The sequence below is a fragment of the Mugil cephalus genome, chromosome 18, assembly GCF_022458985.1.
Source record: "Mugil cephalus isolate CIBA_MC_2020 chromosome 18, CIBA_Mcephalus_1.1, whole genome shotgun sequence".
NCBI classification, from domain to species: domain Eukaryota; kingdom Metazoa; phylum Chordata; class Actinopteri; order Mugiliformes; family Mugilidae; genus Mugil; species Mugil cephalus.
The window spans coordinates 15,423,472-15,447,806 of NC_061787.1; the positions used below are offsets into that span (position 1 = coordinate 15,423,472).

A 24,335-nucleotide genomic window follows, 5' to 3' on the forward strand; every position below is an offset into this window, starting at 1 on the left:
TGAGGGTCAGATTACACCAGCCTCTGTCCTAACTTCTGTCAGGATATGGTGAAAGCGTATCCTCAGTCACTGCTTAGAGGCAGCCACTCCAAAGGCGCACTGACTTTAGAGCCCAGTTAAATTTATTTCCGTTACGATACTTGCGTAGCATGTGAATCAGGGGTCAGCATTTATCTTCCGCTCATGTGGCTTCATAGACAAAGTTTAACGGATTAAAGACAACTTTGACTGGATTTAACATTCTTACAAATGGACTTTAGGCTTACACAGTCCAGTCTAAATATATGCACAAGCCTCGCGCCTTTGAAGAGGCAATATTTCAAACTAAACTCAAACTGAAACATGAAAATAAACAGTCAGACACTGCTGGGTCGCAGTCACCACTTACTGCCCTTGCTAAAGATTTTTCCAGCATCAAAGGCAAAGCCAATCTACATAGCTAATGCCTCCACTTTTTTTTCCTCCCCTTCCACGAACTCAAAACAGCAAAGACTGAAGGGAGCGAGAAAAAAAAAGTGGGGATTTTTCTTTTGCTGGCAATCTGGAAACACTCTCTAGTTAATTAGGGTTGATTGGAAATGAACCGCACAAACAAAGGGCAGCCTATGTCCTGACGATTATGACCGTGCATGCGCACGAACACGTGCACGTGCACTGAGCCGTGAGCACTGACACCACCTCCGAAGGGGAGAAGTTCCACTCTCTGGACTCTTCCTTTTGCTCCCTCCCTCGTTCCCCAACCCCAACCCACACACCACACACACACACACACACACACACACACACACCACCCCTAAACCTCCACCTTCACCCCCCAGATTAGGGGAATGCACCGCCGAAGAATGTGTGACGACCTCCACTGCCACAGAGCAAAACTTCCAGCCCCTGACGCCACAAAAGGCAAGAAGGTAATTAAGTTTGAAAGAATAGAAGCTCTGCCGCAAACAATGCGCCAGTGTCCACGGGGAGGGATATATGTGTGTGTGTGTATGTGTGCGCGGGGTGGGGTGGGGGGGCGCAGAAAAGCCATTAACATTCAGTGGCCTGGGTGTGAGAGAGGAAGGAGGGCAAAGGGGAACTGAGGATGGCATTCTCCCTTTTTCTGCGCTTCTCCCCGTCTTTCTCCCTCGCAGCACGACTAGTCTGTTCATTCTTTTTATTTATCTCTCGTCTTTTTATTTTCTCTCAATCAGCCTCACATCTGGTTTGGACCCCCCCCTCCTCCTCTCCCCTCCTCCTCCCCTCCCCTTCCACCGACACACTGCAGCAGCTCTCAAATGCTCTTTTTGGTCTCTTTGCTGTTCCCTTGTTATTGCTCCCTATGTGAACGGTGCCCCCCTACCGACAGCACACACAGACCCAAGCAGTCGCACACACCCTAATCTTTGTTTTTACAAGTCAAGCTTCGGGTCTTGATTATCGGTTTTGTAAGGGTACACGCGAGCCTCGACATAAAGTTGTCGTGAGGACAGGAGCGTCACAGAGACGCAGGTAACACACAAACAGCACGGCTGTTGGTTACCACCTGAGAGCGCTGAGAACAAACTAGATTACCACCCTACACGCACACATGTGCAGTTTTGCAACGTACAAATCCAAAAACTACACAGAGAGCTTTCATCTTTTTTTTTTTTTTTTTTTTTTTTTTTGCCACATCTCCAGAAATGCAGTTTAACTCAATTAGCAAAGAATGTAATTTTATTTACAGACTCCCAAGTAATTTGTAACACACACACACGCGCGTGCACGACAGGCACACGCGCTCGCACACACACACACAGGCTCGCACAGTTTAAGCAAACTGTCCCTCTCCCACGTGGTTGGAGCTAAGAAAGAAGTATTCATTGCTCATGCATGTGTGTCAGCGTTTGTGCGTGCGCGCGCGTGTGTGTGTGTCTATCCGAGCGTGTGCGTGCGTGAGCATGTGTGTCCGGACAGTGGAAAGATCATGAGACACATTTACGTCAGATGAGTGAATCAGACAAACCACCGCTAATTTCAATGAGGGATTCTTTTGAAGAGGGAGGGAGGGTGAGAAGTTAAAAGTCAGGGAGAGGCAGACAAACAGTGACAACAATAGCTTAAGAAAGCAGAAGACGTCCAAGCGTAAAACGTAAAGCGTATTCCGCGTGTGTTTGTGCACACGTCTGCGCGTCTAACGTCGGCCGGCCTTTTTCTGCACGGTCGAGGAAAGGCAAGCCACCAACTAATTGTTGTTTTGTGGCGCTACGTGTTTAGTAATCTGCCTCTCTTTGTCTCTGCATCTCACCAGAGACACGGATTAGTGCTAAAATGATGACTGCTTAATCCTTGATTTGCCTGTGCTAAATAAATATTAATCTAGCCTGCTCATCATGCTCTTGTAAGGTACAACGTACACAATATGAAAGGGCTTAGTCGTTACATAAATCACAGCCTTATCTTTTGGATGAGGCAAAACCATGAGACCATACACACACACACACACATCTCCTTTCAGCAAGTTGAAGGGGGTGGCAGGGCGGGATTATTTGCCAAGTGAAATTAATAATCCTGCTAAATACAAAGCCTGAAAGAAAAAAAAAAAATGTCAAAAATGCATGTTTTCTCTTGGGGTGTGTAGACACACAGGGTTACATACCAGCACAGGGAGAAAATTACAAATATCACTCATTTGTGTTGATTCAGACCCCTCTCTATCTCTCATTCTGCCTCTCAGCAGGTTTGTTTAGAAAAAATACTGCTGGGAACATGAAAAATGAAAGCTGCCATTGCTGGACTCTCTCTCATTCTACCAAACCCTCCCTCCCTCCCCGACCCCCCTCCCCCTCCACACACACACACACACACACACTTAAATTGACAAGGCCGTGGTAGTGCAGCGCAGAAGAGGTTAAGCAAACACTGTCCACGTCAGTCAAGGATAGCACACACTCACAGACAGACACAGAGAGCAGTCTCTGACGCAGGCATTTCATATCCACCTGGCAAATATAAACGACTGGTTATACTGTATCAACTACCATGAGCCTCAGATTCCCTGCTTATTTTATGCTATGATAAGTGCGACGCTTGTGAAACAACTTGTATGTGGGACTTATTTTAAGACTCCAAATAGCATATGTATACGATTTATGTTTTAAATTCTTGGCACGGCGGGCTGGAATTAAAAAGACGAAGTACTTTTCCAGCGCTGAAATCTGGTTTTCAAAAAGCAGTGGGTCCCACCGATGCTCTGAAACCTATTATTAACCGTTACAAACTAATGTAGCAACCCCCCGTCTCACTTGTTGCCAAAAGTTTATTCCCTTTTAGGAAAGGAAAAAATGTCACAAATGCTGCCCTATTTGGTGAAGGACATCTATCAGTGTCACGTGGCCAAAAACATGCAGGCAGCACAGTTAGTTATAGGATAGCACATGTAAATGAATGTGTTTACCACAGCTGTGCTGGTAATGCTAGTTATTAGTCTATTATAGCCTGAGCAGGTAGGGACATTTTGTCTCTCCCGTGTGTCAAAGTCAGATGATTAATGTTTGCTTAACCTGTGCTTATCTGTTGAATTACAGAAGAGAAGAGAAGAGAAGAGAAGAGAAGAGAAGAGAAGAGAAGAGAAGAGAAGAGAAGAGAAGAGAAGAGAAGAGAAGAGAAGAGAAGAAAAGAGAAGAGGTCCCTTTATTAAACACTGCCGGGAAAAAAAAAACTTATTCCCCTCATATTACCGCAAATACAAGGAGCACGAACAAAAAAATCTTCTTCTTTTTTTTTACCCTAACAATAGAGAGACACCTTGCTAATCGTACAGACATTTCTCAGGCATGGCGACCGAATCTCCCCGTTGTTTTCCAGGGGTAACAATAAAGTTTAAAGTTCAAACCCCCACTGTTTTCTAAAGACGGTACTCGGCGGGACCCTGGCCCTGTTATTATCTTCATAAACATAATCATAGGGCAGGTATCCTGACTGACGCCACAAGCTATGTGCCCCTCACTTAAACATCTCCTGAGCACTTCTCTGACACGCCACAGAAAGACCATTAATGTCTTTAGCATTTCAACAGCAAAAAAAAAAAAAAAGAGAGAAAGAAAAAAAAACACACACTTTAAGGCCCATTTGTGTACAGAGACGGGCGCAAGCATGAAGGATTTGTGGAAAAACACACAATATACACATACCTTTTGACTTTCCAAGAGCTTGAATACTCGTGACAGGTCTAATTTCTGGACCCAGGGAATTACTAATTAACTTAAGCTTTCGGCTCTCTATTTAATTAGAGAGGTCTCCAAATGAACTTTAGACCAAAGCCATTTGCTTTTTAAACAAACCCCCTTTTTCTGACAGCTGTTGTGAGTTTGCCCTCTTCTCACAAAAACCACAAGGAAAGCACAGTTGTTATTTATGCCATCACAGGCCTTTTTTCTGGTTACCGTGGGAGGGGAAGAAAGAGAATGGGAAAGGAGGAGGGGGGGATGAGCAATGGAGTTGAAAAGTGTACGTTTTAATTGGATTTCACAACAAACAAACAACTGTCAGATGTAATTAGCATGGTTTTAGATTAACGCCGCAATATCCCTTTATCAAATAAACACTGTGTCACGCAAATCTAGGGCCAGCCTGCTGAGAGGGAACCGAGATAAAAATGGATCCATTACCTAAGTGTTCACAGTGGGAAATAACCACTGTTAGATATAAGTGACAAAACAACATATTTAAATCTGACGTGTAAATAAAAACCAAAGGTTTACTACCTTTTATTTTTACCCTTTTATGTATTAACGTGTGTAAATATGCTGCGCTGCCCTTTATGTGACAACCATGAGACCATGGAGGTCGGTCACAAGGCAAACGATGACCACAGTCGGCACTATGTCTCTTTTTTTTTTACTCCCATTTAAACGCACAGATTGGGCTTTCTTAAACACATCTTTAAAATGATACATCCTGAAAAGGGCAAAGAGTTACGCAGCGCTGTAGTATTAAAGGACATTTCTACATTTAATAATATTACAAAAAGGTCTCCAACAAGCCAAACAGCAGACACTCCATCACCACATCGTGACACTTGTTTAGGTATTGTGTTAAGGAAGAGGCCCATTCTTCAGCGTTCCTTTTCTTTTTTTCTTTTTTTTTTTTTAAACGCCTGTCCCCAAAGTCTTCCGATATCTGCTCATCTAAACCTGGATGAAACAAGGCAAAACTCCCCTCTTTATTTAGTCTAGGTGCAGAGAGCTGATACATCAGTGAAACCGCTGACAAAACTAACCCTGCTAATACCTACAATTCCATATACAAGAGCATTCCAGCGCCTGCTCTGCTCTTCTTCTTTACTGTCACAGATTATATATTTTTTTTTTCGTCCTAAAAGCAAATAATTAAAGATTATTCCACAGATGGTGCCAGGCCAGAAACAAAGGTAGGGATAGTGTTGGCTGGAGTCTCCTCGGGGAGTTGTGGAGACAGATGCTTGCTTGCCTGTATTAGTTCAGACTGAGAGACCTACACTGGAATCGGAAAGATCTTCCGTTTTGTCTTTTTACTACTTTTGATATCCCGCAGTTACAAAGTGGAACACGACCGTTCATATCTAACATGTCTTTGTGAGTATTTTTACACCAGCAGACAAAAAGCATAATTCCTTTTTCTTCCAGGAGCACTGTTTTGCAGGCGATTAATGCACTTCGATGCATTTCTGAAATTGTGCATAATTATTATTTAATAATAATAATAATAATCATCATCATACGAATAAAAACAATGACAGTCTCCGTGCAACCTGAGTCAAATTCTTTAGTAAATTAATTTCATCTCTAATTACACTGTTTGTTTAAGACCACAAGTCATGCATAATTAATTCGCCACTTACTCCCTGACGAGCCTTGCCAGTGGCCTTGATATCTGCATGCTATTACCTTCAGGAATACCACATGCCAATCATGGTACATACCTGCGCTACACAGGCACACGCGGATGTTGACACGAATACAAATCACGTACGTACACGGGGTGGAACGCAAAAGATGCTCCCAACGTGACGAAAACGGGTCTCATTGTTTGCAACGGACCTCTCCATTTCTATGGCTATCCTACCAATATGACTCTTATTTCTCCATCTTTCCTTACGGTCTATTAATGTGCATATATCTTGTGACTGCGCTCTCTGCCTTTTCAATCCTCGCCTTTGTCTTTAGCCAGCGAGGAAGAGAACGTATCATTTGTCATGAGATGTCTTGTGCTATTGTGGTGTGTCTTTTCTCGAACCTGGAGAAACTTAGTCATTCATCAGCTTATTTCCCCCCCCCCCCCCCTCAGAGCTTGTTGTTTAACTTCTGTTTGGGTGAGGTGGTTGGGCACACTTTTTATGCATTTCTTTTTTCTTTTCCATTTTTTTTTTCTTTTTTTCTGTCTTGCCAGGTTTTGCAGCTCCGGAAATATTTTTGAGAGCAATCAATAAAATGTGGCATATCAACTTTTGTGCTGTGAACCGTTTTGTTTTGTAAGTACAAGATGAGCAAACCTTTCCAAAATAAAAGGCTGCTGAACGCTTTGTTAAATATGTACGATGAGGACATCGAGGCACTGGCACGGACCTGAAGGGCATACTCACCGAGGACTACAGAAGACAAAACAATGTCAACAGCCTGAACGCTAACTGCTGCTTCAAGTCCGCACAGATGTGCAGATATAAAAAGGCTTTAAAACAAATGTGCGGCAATAAAGCAAAAGTTTATAGATCTCAGTGAGGAGGGAGTTACTACTGGCATTTAAATTGCCCAGTCCCTGCTTCCTACAAACTCCCCTCCCTACCTGACGGCCATGCGTGTCAAGAGGAAAAAAAAGAACATCCAAAGATGCAAATGACAGATGGGAGAGAACGCAACGGAGAACATGAGACACCGACAGAGATGTACGGCGAAACCAATCAGGGATATGATATGAGCGAAAGAGAGAGGCCTCATTTATTTCACCAGCCCATTTCATTTGACCTAAACCTGAGAATCCCAGCCACCCCCAGGGTCCGCAGGACCTCAGATCAAACAGAAAAGAGTCCTCAAACACACGGCCCCGATTGTTCTTTCCCCACCCAATGAAATCCCCCGGCTTCCACTTTGAAATGAAAAGAATAAACATATTATTCTAAATGAAATACCCAGACCCATGTTTTTCCACGGCTAATATCCTGTATGAGATGGCTGATGCAAAATAGGCAGGAGAGCCTGAGAACGGGACGGAGCACAGAGGGAAGAGAAAAATCCCCCTTTTTCTATTTTCCCTTAAGAGACTGATGAAGGCTTGGCGAGATGAGAGAGAGAGGGAGAGAGAGAGGGAGAGAGAGGAGGGGGTGACACAGACAGAGAGACATGAGAGAGAGGGAGAGAGAGAGAGAGAGAGGGTAACGCAATCCTGACTGGCGCTGGACCAACACCAACAAAAACATTTAGATAACCGCGCTCAATAATGAACGATTTCAATGAGGACAAAAATTACATTTCCTATAGATAACATGCCCCATTCCCATAACAGAGCCAAAAAAGCCTTGGAACCACGTCATGCTCAACAGTGGTGTGCTGGGGTATTATGTTAGGGGAGGGTTGTAGTAACTATATTAGTATCCTTTTACCCCGCCAGAGACAGTACTTTTTACTGGTTGTAAGGAGATAGAGCTGGCAGGGCTGCGAGCGAGAAATACAGACCCTGTATGACAACTCGACTAGCTTCACTGGAAAAGCAACAAATCACTTCTCAACTGACTCGGCCTGCACTATAACACTACCGGCGGCACGGCTCAAACGATTACCGATCCGCAACACACACTACAAGGGCCACTCAAAATAAAACTCGGCGCGCACATAACCGAGGATCACCGCAGCACACTTGATCCTCACAGGTGGTACAGGTCACAGCGAGAATGCCATCCCCACCTTTCCCATCCGCTAAGCACTCACTTCCTTTCATGCCAAAGTCTGTCAAGTTGCTCGAGAGGGGAAGAGGCAAGAAAAGAGGAGATATAGCGTGGAAAGGAGGCAGAGAAAGAAAGAGGGAGTCTTTGTCCTCCTCCACTCAGCTCCAGCACGTTTCCTCCTCGGGTCTGGCCGGGATTAGCATATGAAAGGAGAGGGAAGGCGTGCAAAAGGTCAAAGAAAGAGGATCCTGTCCAATGAGAGACAACAAAAACAGGCCACACCGGCCTTTGTACCGCTCATGTTCTCCACCACCCAACCTCACGCCCCTCCCTCGACCCTGGATCATTTCCATACGCCAGATGCAATAGCAATGATGACGGTTGATCATAAATTACTTGCAAAGTCGAGTTGGGTCATATGGAAGTCACGGTGGCAAATTTAAGCTGCGTCACCACCCTCGTGCACCCTCCTACCTCTGCCAGCAGAGCTCACACACACACACACACACACACACATGCAGACGGCGTTCGAGAAAAAAAAAAAAAAAAAAACACACACACACCTGCCTTGCAATTTCACAGCTGCCTCTGCCCAGACGATATCCGATCAAATCCTTAGCAAACATCTCAATAAAGGAAAATGTAAGAGCAGTGTAGTTTGATTTGATCCACGAAAGCCGCTCCCTTCCTTCCATGTAAATGCTACCTGAGCTACATCCATCCACTACATAATTGTACACTCCGGTGCTTTAGGGATGCAGTTTAGTATATACGCGGAGGCTTAGGGAGTTTGCCAGTCTCCACAGTTGCTCTGTTATCATACATATTGCTCCACATAACAGCCTGCATCCGCTGGCACCCGAACAAACGCCCAAAAACACTGGCCTGGTGTTTCCGGGGTCCTCTCCGGCAAACACAGTCCTCTACCGGTGTAGCGTCCGGAGACACTGGGACTGGAGTAGAGAGAGGGAAGAGAGGGAGGGAGGGAGGGAGAGAGGGAAGAGGGGTAGAGCATTTCATCTCTCTTTCATCTCTGTCACCCAGTCAAGCGTTCAATGCCCCATTCAGCGCCTGCCCAGCATTATGCAAAATAATGCTAATCCCCTTTCCCGTGCTTTCACACTTGTATAAACCGCCGTTCCTGCCTCTGAAAAGCAATTATATCAGTTTACGTTCCTGTCAAAAAACAGGATTAGCATGCAAGTACTAGTAGCACCAACTAGGCCCAATCTCTATCCACCTTTGGCTATCGGGAAGCACAGAACGTTAAATGTTTGTCCCCCCCCCCCCCCCCCCCTAAAAAAAGAAAGTCCTGCCGCTCGGCTGGGGGTAGCTATAAACGCGGTGTAATTAGATATTTGGACGGAATGAAAAGAAGTTACAGAGGCAGAACTCCGTGTCCCTGTTATTTTGGCACAAGCTTTTAATTTCCAGAATCTCAGTCGTGTACAATAATCAAAAACAAATTCAGCTATGTCGCTACACAGGGCCGGAGCAGTCTCACTCCTCAGACAGTATGTGTGTTACACATGTGACACACAGAGGATGACACACAAATGAACTGTTGTTGTTCACTCCGACACATTGCTTCCACATGCGCGCAAGTGCGCGGGCAAGCGCGCGCACACGCCGAGCAGACAAGGAAAGATGGCAGAGTATTTTTGAATATGCAAATGCTCGTACAAGCGGAACGTGTGTAAATAGGAGTCATTGTGAGCTGCTTTAATCTGGACAGTCGGGCCTCACTCCCCGTCTCTCTCCGTAACCCTCCTGCGTTTTGGATGCACACCCATCCCAACTGACGACAGGTCAGGGACAAGGGACATTAGTCAGCACAATTAGCAAGGTCGTCATGGCGACTAATGAAATTTGGCAAAGTGGCCAGCCAGAGACTTAAATGAGCTAGCTGGGTATGTGCTAGCACGGGGGCCTGGCTGGCTGCTGGCTGGCTGCCTTACACACACCCATTATTCTCTTTTCTGCCGTGGTGGTACAATAGAGTCACTTGTATCTCAGCCGATACCCACCGGCAGTACAAGCTCTCCGCCTGACAATTTGCATATGTTAATATAATTAAGTGCTAATTACACTAAAACTCGCATATTCACAAGCACCCTCCCCGGGAGCTACGGAGAGGCTTGATCTCGTTCCAGGTCTTTAACCCTCCTCCGCGTCTCGCTCAGTGTGTGTGATAGAGAGAAAGTGTGTGTTAGCGGTGGTGCCCCAGGGCTGACACAGGAAGCCCCCCTCTTTGAGATATAATGCCGTGCTGCAGCGAACTTCTTAGCTTTTGCCCCGTTACAGGCCTCCCTGAGCCGGGAGACCCTGACACCACTACTGCAGGCCGTCACCCCTTCGCACAAACACGCGTTTAGATGTGAAATCGCCCCACGCATTAAAAAATAAAGCCTCGAACGCTTGCATAAGAGACGCCGCTAGAAAGCCCATCCACGAAAAATCTTAAAAAGGCGGAAGGGAGCCTCAAAACTTGGCTCGCGGAGCTCAAACACGACGGACGCAAAACCTTAAATGTAAAGAATGCGTTTCGACGCGTTAAATTCAACCACCGCACCGTTCAGGTGAAAGGTGAAGGAAGTGTCTGACATGTTCGACGGCGGAGCAGCGGAGAACGGGCAACCAGAACCAGACGGCCCGATGGTGTTTTGAGCCACCGATAACAGACGAAAATATCTACATGCTTCTTTCCAGCGAATATGCATGTATGGATGCGAGTGTGTGCAGGCCTGCCGTTTTGATAATGGAGGACGGGCGGTTGTGCTTTTCACATCGTAATGGCCGTGAATCAGGGAGGAAGCCAAGCGGTCGTGCTACAATTAGAGTTCTTTTGTGCCTCTTCCTCTGTCTCTTTCTCCCTCTCTTTTCTTGTTTTCAACCACTGACACTCTACCTATCAAGGGTATGTTAAAACAGTCTGCTCTGCTGCAAAGGCTGAATGGGGAAGGGGGGGGAGGCGGGGGCTGAGTGGAGGGAAATTCACACTGTGCTGCTGCTGCTGCTGCTGGACACGCACGTACACACACGCATACGCACACACACACACACGCACCAGATGGTACAGGAAGGAGGATTAAATAAACACACACCTATTGGCAGACAGACGCCTCTGTGTGCACTGTCCCTTAATGAATGTCTATTGGGAGTCAGAGGGTCCAAGCTCATTTAGTTGACTCTCAATGAGATGCAGCATTACGACGATGGTAATACGCTCCTCCCTTCCTCAATAATCATACGCAGGTCATTGTGTCAGAGTGATTCATTTCTATCACACACACACACACACACACGCCAGATGTTATTACGCAGGAGAGTAAATCTCTCCAATGGATGTCGGTGGGCTCCTATGCAAAAAGGGCGAAAAGTGGAAGAGAGAAAGAAGAAGAAGAAAAAAAAAATACAGCAGTCCAGCGCGTCGTAAGCTATACTGCTCGCTCAAGCATGACGGCTAGTAATGCAGGTTTGGATGTAGCTCTGTGTGTGTCTCTTTGGTGGAAGGGAGGGAGGAGGAGGGGGGGGCTTCGCTTCACTAATACCTGCTACTCGGATTACCACAACGTCTTAAGTATTCAACCGGACTCATATTTTCCCTTTCTGGCTTTTTAGTCAAATTGGCTGTCTTTACACTGTAAAGCGGCGATATAGCCCTCCTTACTAAGGGCCTATGGGGGATCCACGAAGAAGAACATTAAAATGCAGCGATAGCCTTGTTGCAAAGCTCCTCTCTATTTCTTTCTCTCTCTTTCTGCAGCAGAGGCTTCTAAATCATCCAGCCTCCTCTATTAGACGGGAGACTTATTGAGGTAGAAACCATAAAAAATGAAGAAGGGAAATTTAATCCCTGAAATATTGATTTGCACATTAATATCAGATAGGCAGAGGGCAATCTAGCCGGGTGGAAATGACACATTGTCGACCCCTAGGAGAGGCCCGAGCCAATCTTCTAGCTGCATGTGTCTTAGACCCAGGAGTTATAGGACAGACTCAGCCCCTGTCTCCCTCTCCCTCTCTCTCTCTCTCTCTCTCTCTCCCTCTCCCATCTTCTTCTCCTCCCAGTACCCTCTCATCCCTCTCACCCCCCTCCACCCGCACCCTTAATGAAGGCTGCAATGCTGAAAATGCATTAGCTTTTAATAATCAAGAAGCATTTTCAAGCCAACAGCTATTGTCCTCTCAGGGCTGTCTGCCCATCTTTCACACTATATGTTTTTTTTTTTTTTTTTTTTTTTTATCCCTCCCCTTTACAGCTACGCGCAAAAATGAACGTTGCAAGCTGCTTAACTAACACGAAGAGATATACACACCCAGTCTTTGATAGTGCACCCAGAACAGAAAAACAAAAACAAGGGGCCTGGGCGTCTGCAAACAGAAACCTCAATAATTCTCTCATTTGCAAGACAAGAAAAATAACACTGAGATCGTGTTGTTATAGAGTGAGACAATACCGTCATTAAGTGATGAAATTCAGTGCAATTAGAAAGGGTCAAACTGTGTCTTAATTTCACTTTTTATTATTATTATTATATTTTTTATTATAAGGCCTAGGCTGAATGTTCTTGTTTTGAAATAAAGGAATTTATGCAGATGCAATTAAATGGTCGGACTACACAGAAGCTCCATTGTTTCTGAAAAACATCAGTGTTCGTAGTTGGGAAAATTTATCTGAGAGAAATTAACATTTAAGTGATAGAAAAACCTAATTGTTTCTTTTATTGAATTCAGTCTTTAAATTTAAAAAAATAGGTCACGTATGTATTCATAATAATAATAATAACAATAATAATAATAATGATAATAATAACAATAATAGTAATAATATAGTGGTAATGATTTATTCTGATTATTAAAGCAGTAAGAATGATCCTCTTTTGCATTTTGAGATTCTACAGAAAATCCACTATTTTGATTAAAATATCGACTTGCATTATGTATATAAGAATCTGTACGCATTCAACAATCCAACCAAATTTAGAAGTGTAACACATTTGGAAAAGCTGAATTAAAAGACTCAATTTTGAGGGATAAATACGCTCTGAAACCCAAATCAAAAAAGGCAAGAAAAGCCGTAGATAAATAGATGCAATCCTGAAAAAAGGTCGCCTATCTTACATTGGCGCACCGTTCACTTGGAGCATATACAGTCTCTACACACACACACACACACACACACACACTTACTACACCGTTACATACCCGGGTTGGAGACTGACTGGCCCCTTGGCCCTGATGTTTTGTTTTTTTCCCCTCCCGTGCGATCGATGTCCCCCCTGTCACTGTCGCGTCCCAATCCGAGCCAAGTCTATCTACCAACCTCACCAAAAAAAAAAAAAAAAAAAAAAAAAAAACTGCCATCAGGGCGCAAAAACACCTGAGAGTCCCTACCTCCTACCTCTGCATCCTGTCCTGTCTTCTCTAAATTATTAGAAAACAACCCTAATCTGCAACTTGAAGAAGACGTTGAAACCAACATGACTGGGAAATAACAGAAGGACAATTTATATGAGGAAATCCTAGCCTCCGTCCACCGACTCGGATTGGGACCGAGTGTGGAAATGGAATTTCCAGACTATGATTGGAAGGGGGAATTAAAATGTGTTAATTTCAATAAATGCAAATCAACAATGAATTTAGCATGCAGAATGATCTCTCAAGTGCCGAGGGTGAAGAAAAAAACTGAGGACCCAGGAGTTGGTTGGCTCGAAAGGGACTCTGCGTGATATCAGTAGCCCGGAGATCGGTCTCCCTCCTGGGCGACGCAGCCACCCACGCCTCGGTAAAGTGAGAGTACTTTTTGAGCGCAGCAGGTAAAGGTGTATGGACCGCGATAGAGAAATGTGCGTTGGTTTTGCAACGACCGTGTGAGCAGTGAATTCCTTCGGCATTATTAACGCTTATTCGGACGGAAGGGGGATCGTGTCGGGAGGCTGGTCGTGTCACTCCGGCTGCGAGTGCCTGGAAGGTGCACGAAACCCGACGTGTTCTAAACTGGCTTTGGGAGCTGGGATGCGTTCAAATTCGGACTTCAAATGAAATATCTGATGGTCGGAGACCGAAACGGGGAGTTGGGAAGTGGAAAAAAGGGCATGCCGGACACCTCGACTAGAAACATGCTCAAAGCGGACATGTCCGAGAGATCGGACTCCTGGGAAGGCAACACCACATCCGCACTGCAAAACCACAGACGAGGGGGATACGCTCGCCGTGTCTCGGAACATTCTCTCCATCTGTCCACCACCCAGGCTCAACAACGTTTGTATAAACTTCGGAAAAGACAGATCTGGACTTGGGATCGTTCTCTAACACCACGGACACATGCGTAAGAACGCCTCCAACACTGTCAGTCGCTCGTTTCACTGGAGCCAAAGCGCCGGAGTTGCACTAACATCACGATATCCGCCTTTATTCTGGACTAAAAACATCCAGCACCTGTTATCCAAACAACCCCGATGTCAAAGATCCACCACCGAGATAGATAATCGATACCCGACCCCTAAATTTAACACACACACCCCAAACTACTCAATAAAAGTTAAAGGGAGAGGTGGAAAGGAAAAAAAAACTTACTTTCTTCCCCCTCCAAAACCGTCACCTCCGCTTCTCTCTTTGCTCTTGGGTTTATAAAACAGTCACATCCAGCGGTTTTCGTAATTGGACAATAAAAATGTGGAAAAACAGGGAAAATTACAATAATCCTCCAACTTTATAATGGGAAAAGGGGGTAAAATCACAAATGTCAAGCGTTTAGAGAGCTATCCCTTATTTTGGTTCCGGTGGCGGTGAAACGACGTGTCGACGGGCTGCCTCGCAGTTTCTCTTGTGGACGGGGGTCGGGAAACGGAGGAAAGGAAATGAAAATCCGATATGTCTTTATTCTGCTAATTATTATCGTTTTAGCCCTGTTTAAAAAAATGGCTGATTAAGTTGAGTGCGCATGTCTTTGTGTGTCTATTTCCCGATATGCACTCTGGGAATGGGTAGAGAGACAGAGAGAGAGAGGACGAATGAGAGAGAGAGAGAGAGAAGGAGGGAGGGAGCAAAAGAGAGACGGAGAGGGAGGGAGAGGAGAGAAGTGTAATTAGTGAGTTGATCAACAGTCTCCACATTGCAAATGACGCGCACACGGAGCCCTGGCGGCCGCATAGGTCTATGCGCGCAGAAAATCCTTTTGTATTGTTTCTCTCTAAGGGCCAAATCACATGTAGAACAATGGACAACCGCTTCCTCCACACCAAACACAGCGGACTTTGACTTACTCACAACTTAGAAGTCATATATTTTTTTTCTTTATAAAGAAACAAGTTCTACAGATGAATATTTTTGAGCTGTGGTGCAGAATGCCTCGGCACGGCTTTCTTTCAGTTTGGATTTAACAAATATAATCTTTTGTTCTGCCCGTGCTGCTTTATTTTCGTGCATCACATCAGTTTGATTTTATTGATTATGACACTACAGGTGAATTACTTTTTTTCTAAGATGCGCACAGGCAACCGTACTGGCAAATTCATGGAAACGTTAGAAAATAAAATATTTCTATGATTCATTTTACGGGGTTCGGAACAAGTGATAGATATGGACGTCAGATGAACTTTGTAAATAACACTATTGATCAATAATGTGCATAAACACAGAAAAAAACACCTGAGTGGAAGAATCAAAACCACAAAAACGCCTTATCCTACGCGAAAAAAAACAGATTTTGCACATAGTGGAGAATACATTTCTGAGACACGCTGTTTATGCACATCACACGTGTGATTAAATTAAGCTACATGTGGAAACATAGTTTTGGCTTTTTATATTTAATTCTACGCTCGTTGTTTTCTGAGCACGGAGAGGTTGCGTCCGAGTTGTTGCATATATGGAACACACGAACGCCCAAGCTTAAAAATCAAAGCCACAACGCGTCACATGTAATCCACCACATGTTGGAAAGTCATCTGTGCCCTTTCGGGACCGCCGAGGCCCCGCGTGGGCTCAATAGAACCAAACTGCAAAATCCAATACAGGGTCACACAAAAATCCCCCTCTCTATTCAAGGCTCAATTCACTGCCGTTTACGTTTAGCGTCCTCACAAAGTGCACCGGTCTTTTGGCCTTATATCATTTCAATGCAAACCGTTTACTGTGTTTCCCCATCGCGTTCTTAATAGACGCTTTTGGGAGAAGAGGAAGACTTTACACAGCCTCAATCGGGGAGAAAATCAAGAGATCTTGTTCGCTTTCATGGAAAAAATCGAAGCTGGGGGTGAATTGAACTGCATGAGCCGGGGCTTGGGATGTGATGATAAGGCTGCTGCTGGCAAGTGAAGTACTAGGTCTACTTTGCAGCCACATTGACTGGACTGCACCCATACCAACTGGATCCTTAAGAAGCCAAGAGATTCGAGCCCGACCCGACCCGAGGCTGTTTATTCTGGGTTTAGAGAGGTCTCTGACAAAGGGGGTGGGTGGGTCGAGGTGATGAACAGAGGCGTCACTTTTCACCCGGATCCAAGGCTCCTGCTGCTGCCGCTACTGCTGCAGCTGCCTGCCTGTCCTCCAGGGGGGTTTTCTAGCCTGTCAACCCTACGAGGCGCCGCTCACAGACGGCTTGGAGAGTCGAGTCTGCCCGCTGCTGCAGCGGACGCGCAAAAAAAAGTCCACAGGGGCCGTGCGTCGATCTTCTCAGAGCTGTATGGAGTGGACCTATTTGTCATTTGCGACTTTATACACTCAAGCGGAGGACTTTTGTAGACATAAACCAGCGTGATGTGTTTTTTTCTCATTTTTTTTTTCTAAGAGCGTCTGCATTTCTGTGACAGGATGTACTTATTTTCCACTTTCTATAGTGATTAAATTTGTGCGCGCTGTTGGCGTTTTCGGCGGAGTTGTGTTTATTTTATTTGTTTCCGATGAGAGAACGAGAAAGTACAAAGAGGATTTTAGAGAACAGATATAGGCTGCCGCTTATCTCAACCTCCTGCGTTTTGTAAATCCCCCCGGTCTCCACCCTCCCTCTCTCCCTGCAGACGATGCTCTTTCTCCGGAGGACCGCTTGACAATACGCCGCGTTAACTAATATTTCGCCCCATTTCCATATCAGCAGCATCCTCAATTAATTATAGATTTTTATCTGTAAACTCCGATCTGGCGCCTGCGTGCGAGCGCGCGCTTATGTGGGTATGTGTGTGCGTGCGAGTATTTGTGCGTAAAGAAAATAAATGTCTTAGTGGCATCAGCAGAAATATAGACCAGGACGGCTGGAATTGAGTTCCTTTAATTATAGTGTAATTATCAAACATTAAATGAATTGAATTTGTTTCATTTTCTAGTGCACGCATTGATAAAGGTAGCAGTGGACACTCGTAGTGATCTACTGTCACTTCAGTGGATCAATAACTTTGAATCGTCCGGAGATATTACCATATTGGCTTGACACACTGGGAGATGCACAGGGATGGGACTATTGTTGGCCCATCAATACGTTCTCTGAAGTCACAGTGGGGACCTGGATTGGCGTGTCACTTGATGTTATAATTTTAAAATAATTATCTTCTCATCTTTGTAACCTGTCCCTGATGTCTCCTGCGAACACCTGGTCAGCTCTTCCTTCTTTTCCTTTTCTGTATGTGCCATCTACCTTGTTTGTCCTATGCGTCGGCGCCCTCATGGGGTTGCAGGGTTGACCCCTCTGCCTCATCAGGACACACACAAAAGCACGCCAAAAAAAAGAGAGAGGGAGAGAGAGAGAGAGAAAGAAAAAGAAAAAAGAAAAGCCCACAGCTCTGACCCGCAACCTGCCACAGTGACCCACTGGCCAACTCTCGTCCAGCAAACGCATGCACAAACAAGCTTTATAAAGGTCAATAAAACAGACAATAAGAAGTTAAGTGTAACTCTTTCAACGCGTGACACCAGTCTCGGATTTTGCCACCGCCTCCAGAATAATCAAGCAAAATTAAAAAAGCAACTTCTAAATCTTTCTTTTAAAATCTGTGCAGTGAGTAAAACACAATTCCAAGCACATTGAGCAAAAAAAAATCCTCTAAATGTGAAGCCACTCGGAAGATGTCACCTGTCTATAATTTAAGTTGCGGAAGTTGCAAAATCTGTTAATTTGCAAATAAATATTTAAAAAAAAAAAAAAATGAAATGATTTAATCGACGATAGTGCTCAGTAAAAATTCTAACTTAACCTCGTTTACCGAGCAGATGCTCATCAGAGAAGTGGGCAAAACAACTGACTCTTGAGCAATAAATGAGCAAAACGGTGAAAAACAACAACTGTGAAACAAATGAAGTTTTTGCACACGGACGCTCCAACATAAAGTCTCTCGACATTTTCACACTCAGACCCAAAGCCATCCAGCAACGCACCATAAAAATGCAATCGTTATAAAAAAAAACTTCAAATTTGCCTTCTCTTACCTCTTTTAAATTCCCACAAAAGCACAAAGTACAATAAGCCAGTGAGAGAGAAGACACATAAAAATGTAGATTCTTGGTACCTTTGGTATAAAGCATTCCGTTTTCCTTCTTTTCTGTCTTTCTCTTGCTCAGTAGCGATCCGATAATAGCATATGGAAAGTGTTTTCAAAATGCCCAGATTTGGCACATTGTCATTGAAAAGAGAGGAGCGCAGTGATGCGGTGCTACAACAGGGGAAATGAGTTGCGGATTGGACGCAGCCCGCCTCGGTGCGGACTTATCCCACTTTAATTTAATATTCCGCAATCACACACACTAGTGATGGCATATAATTCAAGGAGAAATTCAGAGGGAAGGAAATGCCTTTTGTGTGTGTGTGTGTGTGTGTGTGTGCGTGTGTTGTTTTTTTTTTACACCACTTTATTTGATTAAGGAGAGAGGCAGCACAATATTGTCTTTTTTCTCTATTTCCCCTTCCCTTCTTCTTTGATTTCCCCCCTCCCCAGCCTGTTTTTATATTCTTTTATACATGAAACAGTAGATTTTTATATGTTTGTATTTAGATCATTTATTTAAAAATCAACAATCCGACTTCTTTGCGCATCAGTGTCACACTGGAATCATCCCTAACATAAAATCGAGACCCATAAACGCTTGTTTGTAAAACACTGAACCCAAAATCAATGTATTGGGTCATTTCAATCGATTATATAAACGAAAATCCATACGCAACATGAGACCGGTATCAGCCCACTCTTCCGCTCCCTTTTAAAGAGAGAGAGAGAGAGAGGGAGAGAGAGGGAGGAAGGGAGAGAGAGAGACAGGGGAGAGAGGGGGAGAGAGAGGGAGGAAGAAAAAAGCAGAGAAGAGAAAAAAAGCAGAGCTTGTAGCGCCTGGGCTAAAAACAAAGACTGTCAAAGCAGCCCTTTGCTTCAGTCACTTAGATCAGGGCTTCTCCAATATTTTCATGTCAAGGACCCCCAAACGGACACACCTTATGCCAGGGGTCCTAATTTAATTAGTTTTAGTCCTTGGGATACCCAATATGGGGGTTCGTTGTTGTTATTGATTTAAAATCGTATTGTAAACCCGCCGTACGTGTGGCGCTACTGGTGATACAAGTGAAGTCTTTGTTCAGACATATGTTCGCTAATTGGAATAATTCTACTTTAATGAAATCACAGTGAAATTAAATATTTCTTCATTTGGCCCGGGGGCGGGGGGACCCCTTTGCACGGCCCCTACTTTTGAGGACCCACTGCCTTAGATGTCAAAGTGCTTCCAGATGCGCAATGATAGTGCGAGTCCTGATGACAACAATTAGAAAAAAATGCCCTAATCAAACGGGGCCAAGCGGGATTACGTTGCATTTCAAGGGTCAAGGGGAACCGTGCCCGGCACCCCGCCCCGATCCACCCACACGCCCGCACACCGAATATCACATTACAACATCACATAACCTAACCCTGCAACAATCAAGCACTTCGGGCACTATAATCACGTATGCAAATTCCCGGCGAAAGGCATGGACATGACAGCCGGTGCGCACTGTCAGATGAACTATTGCATAAACTGTGCATTAATATGCAACATGATATGGGGGGCGTCGGGGGAAGGCAAGAAACAGGGGAATTAGGACAGGCGGAGGGGTAAAATAAGGAGGTGCCAATCATGTAAAATTTACATGGGACCACAGCTGCTGGGGCTCTCGAGCAAAAGGAGGAGGTGGGGAGAGGGGGGTCCTGAGATTAGGAGACAGCGGGAGGAGGAAGGGGTGAAGGGTCTGCCGGTACCACTCTGTTTATTTGATAAGAGCAATCGATGGCCCCTGACTGTAAAGTCTTTACACCGATGCAGGCGAGGTAAGGTCCGCCGCGATACAGCTCGCGGAGAAGAACAAGTGTTGAGGCGGATAGGAGAAGCCAGACACAAGAGAGACGGAAAAGGGTGACTTGGCAAATGTCCGCGGATTTCGGGTCGCTCTCCAAGAGGAAACCCGCACTACACACACACACACACACACACACACACACACACACACACACACACACACACACACACACACGCGGACGCACGCCCTCCCCGTCCCTCGTGCGCACCCCTTCTCACACACTACCAACACGACTGCTGTTTCCATTCAGTCTCACCTCACCCTGCTGCCCTCCTCCCACTTGGCCCTTTGCTCCTCCGATCTTTTTCATTGTTGAACCCTGTTTAATAGACACGCGTCCAGTGAGTGTCCTCCATATACGGACACGGGGATTAAAAAAAAAAAAGAGAAAAAAAAGAAAAACAAAAATGCGACCTTATCTTGATGCCACAATACACAACACGCGTCTAGCCCCGTTGAACGCCAGATTCTATTGATAATCACTTATAGGCCCGTAAAGCTGCCGTATGGGAACAATAACTCCATTCAAAAAAAAAAAAAAAAGGAACTAATTGATAGGATTCGCGAAACTGATCGAATTAATTTGAAATACCTCTAAATAGCAATTAAAATAATTTCTTTATATTTAAGTATTAAGATTGCTAGAGGAATACACGGAAAATGAATTAAATATGCAACACTGATCAAATGTATGATATTTTATTTTAAATTAATGGAGAATATTAATCAATAATAATAATAATAAAAATAATACAGAAATAATAGTGTAGTTTTAAAAATGTAACAGAGGGCCTACTATTTAATGGCCTTAGACTGCTATATTGTATGTTGTCACATGGCTTATTAAAGTGCTTTCTTCATGACAACCCAGGAGCTTGAACATGTCAATTTAGTGGTCCGAGAGGTCCTTTTAGACCTCCAGGAGCCCCCACTCTCCCTCTCCAGGGGACTGACACCCCTCCACCTTCCCTCCCCATCATCCATCCACCCATGCCTCACCCCCCCACCCCATCCACCACACTCCTCCTCCTCCTCCTCGCCTTTCCTCTGACACTCAGTGGGCCATCCCAACACGGCAAATAACCCGGTCAGTACCGAGAAGTCAGTTGTATGGCAACAGATTGACATCTCGACACCCTGGCTACACACATCAGGAGTGACCCATTGCTGGACCGTTTCCCCAAAAAGAAATTTTACTAATATTCTTCTATTTGATTATCAATATGCGATGGCATCAGGCCTATATTTGTGACACTATTGCTGCTAAATTCAGGGGCTACCAACAGTTATTTTGATCTATATTTTAGATTTTATGTCACCTAAAATATCATTTCAAATCACTTAACTGTTGCTATAATTAATTGTTTTAATTAATAAATGCACTGTTTAAAAAAAAAAAAAAAAAAAAAAAATCACAGACTTGGATATTTGTTCCACTGCTCGGCATTTGTGCTGCAGCAGGTTACAAAGCAGAGAGTTACCACCGAACGCTGTTGTCAGCTGTGAGCTTGTACAGTCAGTCAGTCCCCTGCCTGGACGCCATCATCTAACAAGCCAAGCAAGTCAACCGGAGGCACAATGACCACTGCGTAAATGCTCACGGATTAAGGGATGCGGCCCAGACAAATTGGCAACGCTTGAGGGGAAAGACAGAATAAAGAGTAAAACAGAGAGAGAGGGAGAGAGAGAAGGAGGGAAGAGAGAGGCGTCATTTTTGGAGGTGTGCAGTGACCCCGAACGATGCTTGTTGGCTTCATCGCTGTATTAGAAGAGTCCTTATGAGGGCTCTTCAGCCTCCTTTCCGAGTGACCGTCATTAAACCCGATGACCTGAGCTCAAGCAGCCATTTCTGCAAGCACCGAAGTGTCAGTGAGCAAAGCACCGAGGGCCTCCCAGTTCCAGTCCGCCCGTCCTGGAAGCGACTCTGACCTCTGACCTTACTGGGGCAAAACAGGCGGCGTTTCAGTGTAGAGGTTTGTAATTTATTATCCCAGCAACAATAATTTCAGAGCCAGTAATTGTTTTAAAAGCATGTAAAACTTAATTTAATGAGAATAAATATATAATTTCCCTTGCTACCAGATATAAAATATACATAAGTTAATGTTCCATCATTAGGGCCTCATTAAGATTTTATAAAAAGAACAATTTGCACAAAATGAAATTCTTAAAAATTTAACAGTGGACATGCAGCAACGTGGAGAATCTGCACTTCCTCACCAGGCACGGGCATTTCACACCTGCAAATTTGCCACAACCGACACGGCAACACGCGACGGATAGAGACCAACAGAGAGATTATACTTTGCATTATAATGCAGAGTCAATGCTGTTTGTGTCTGTATTACACCCCAATACCCAAAACTAATTCACAATCAAACAAGAAGGCAAACTGTGGAAAACACTGAAATGGTTCAAGCAACCCCTCAACACACGCACACTCACACACACACACACAGGGACACACAAACATAAACTCTGTTATGTTTTCAATTTGGGTTGAAATGTAGACATTTTCCCTTGGTTGCATAACTGCCATCCATATCGCCCCTCCCTTCAATTAAATGCTATTTCTCCCAAACAAAATGTCAGAATCATTCCACACAGGGTAGTTCAACAGTGATTTGTTCTGAAAGCTGTGTGTCTTTCTCCGAGATGTTGTGTGCATTCGTACGTGCGTGCGTGTGTGCGTACGCGCACGTCTATGTCTGTTTGTGTGTCCTGACCTCAATTCTAACTGGGTTCTCAAAGGGACGGGAAAAAAAAAAAAAAGAAAAAAAAAAGGTGCCTAAAAATACATTTAATTCACAATCAGCCCAGCTGAACTGAGAATGACAAATCCTTTTAGAACAACCCACGGTGAGATGTTAGATTATGAAATGTATACACACACACACACACTCGTGTAAACTGCACACGTGGACGGACGCACGGAGGAGAAGGTAAAACACAATCAGCATTGGAAATTTCAAAATGAATTCTTCTGCAAAATTATGTGCTCTGAAGAAATATTTCCAAGACCTCACCGGCCTGAAGCCTAAAATACCAATCATGCATTCGCTTCATTGTCAAAGCGGATAAATGTTGAGAAAATAATTCTAAGAATCCTAAAATATTCCGTCCAATTTGCTCTGATGAATATGCCGTTTAACAATCCTTAATTCTGGAGATTTAACAGAAAAATGCAGGGAAATTTTGAAGCATATTTGTGTAGGTGACCTGCAGCAGCTCGGGGCAAATGTAAAATTAGCAAAATGCCATGTACTCATCTTTTGATGAGCATATGCCAAAATAAACGCGTAAATAAAACGTCAGTTTATTTAAAGCTGTAAAATGCGGCCGATCGTCGGTTCCATTTATACACCAGCTCGCGGACGCTCAAGTCCGCCGGCTCGGAGAGATTCCAAGATGGCCGCGCACCTGTCATGGAGGTGGATTGTCCTGATTACGTATGGAGATCACCTCAAGGCCTCTGTGAGCCAGGAAGAGCATGCACACAACTCCAGTTGCTGGTTCAACGCTGTTAAAGGAAAAAGAAAAAAAAAAAAAAGTGTGTCATTTTAAAACCGCTGACTGCCCCTTCAGAAAGAAAGAAAGGATAAACCCTGGATGTGTCTCCTTCTCTCCCATACACACACTTCCTTTTTTTTTTCTTTCTCTCCTTCTCCCTCTCACTTCTCTGTCTCTCCCTTTCTCCCTCTCTCTCCCTCTCCCTCTCTCTCCCTCGCCCCCTCTCTCACATCAGAAGCGCCGAAATGCACCCCAGGGCCAAATCGCACAGAACAACCCCTCTGAGCCAGAGAAAAAAGCTGGAATCCGTTTGCCCTGATATTTCACCAGCACCAGCCAGGAGCGAGGGGAGAGGGAAAGACAGAGGGAGAGAGAAAGGGAGAGAGAGAGAGGGAGAGAGAGGGGGAAAGAGACTGGGGCAGAGAAAAAGGGATAGATGGGAAAACGGCAGACCAGGGCTGTATTTATTGGGGGTGTGAGTGCTCCGCTGTAGGCTGTGGGATGGTCGGGAGAGTGCAAGGTGTTGCTGCTAGGTGTGGTTGGGTTTGCAGAAAAGGGAAGAGCATGCATAGATAGAATGGTAGAGAGAGAGAGAGAAAAAAAAGGAGGGAGAGATGGAAGGATTGGTCATGC

General features: G+C 44.7%; 1 protein-coding gene across 5 annotated transcripts in view; it reads right to left on the minus strand.

Moving 5' to 3' along the window:
• The window catches only part of zfhx4 (zinc finger homeobox 4), a 152,533-nt gene that overhangs the window by 63,276 nt on the left and 64,922 nt on the right, over positions 1 to 24,335 (minus strand). Inside the window, exon 1 of one of the 5 annotated variants that reach the window (XM_047568334.1) lies at positions 18,382 to 18,603. The exons of 1 other annotated variant lie outside the window; for it this stretch is intronic. The gene's annotated coding sequence lies outside the window, so the exon portion shown is untranslated. Of the gene's footprint in view, positions 1 to 13,087; positions 13,205 to 14,458; positions 15,126 to 18,301; positions 18,604 to 24,335 lie in introns of those variants that run through there. 3 more of the 5 variants (XM_047568336.1, XM_047568333.1, XM_047568337.1) reach the window with 3 other exon arrangements.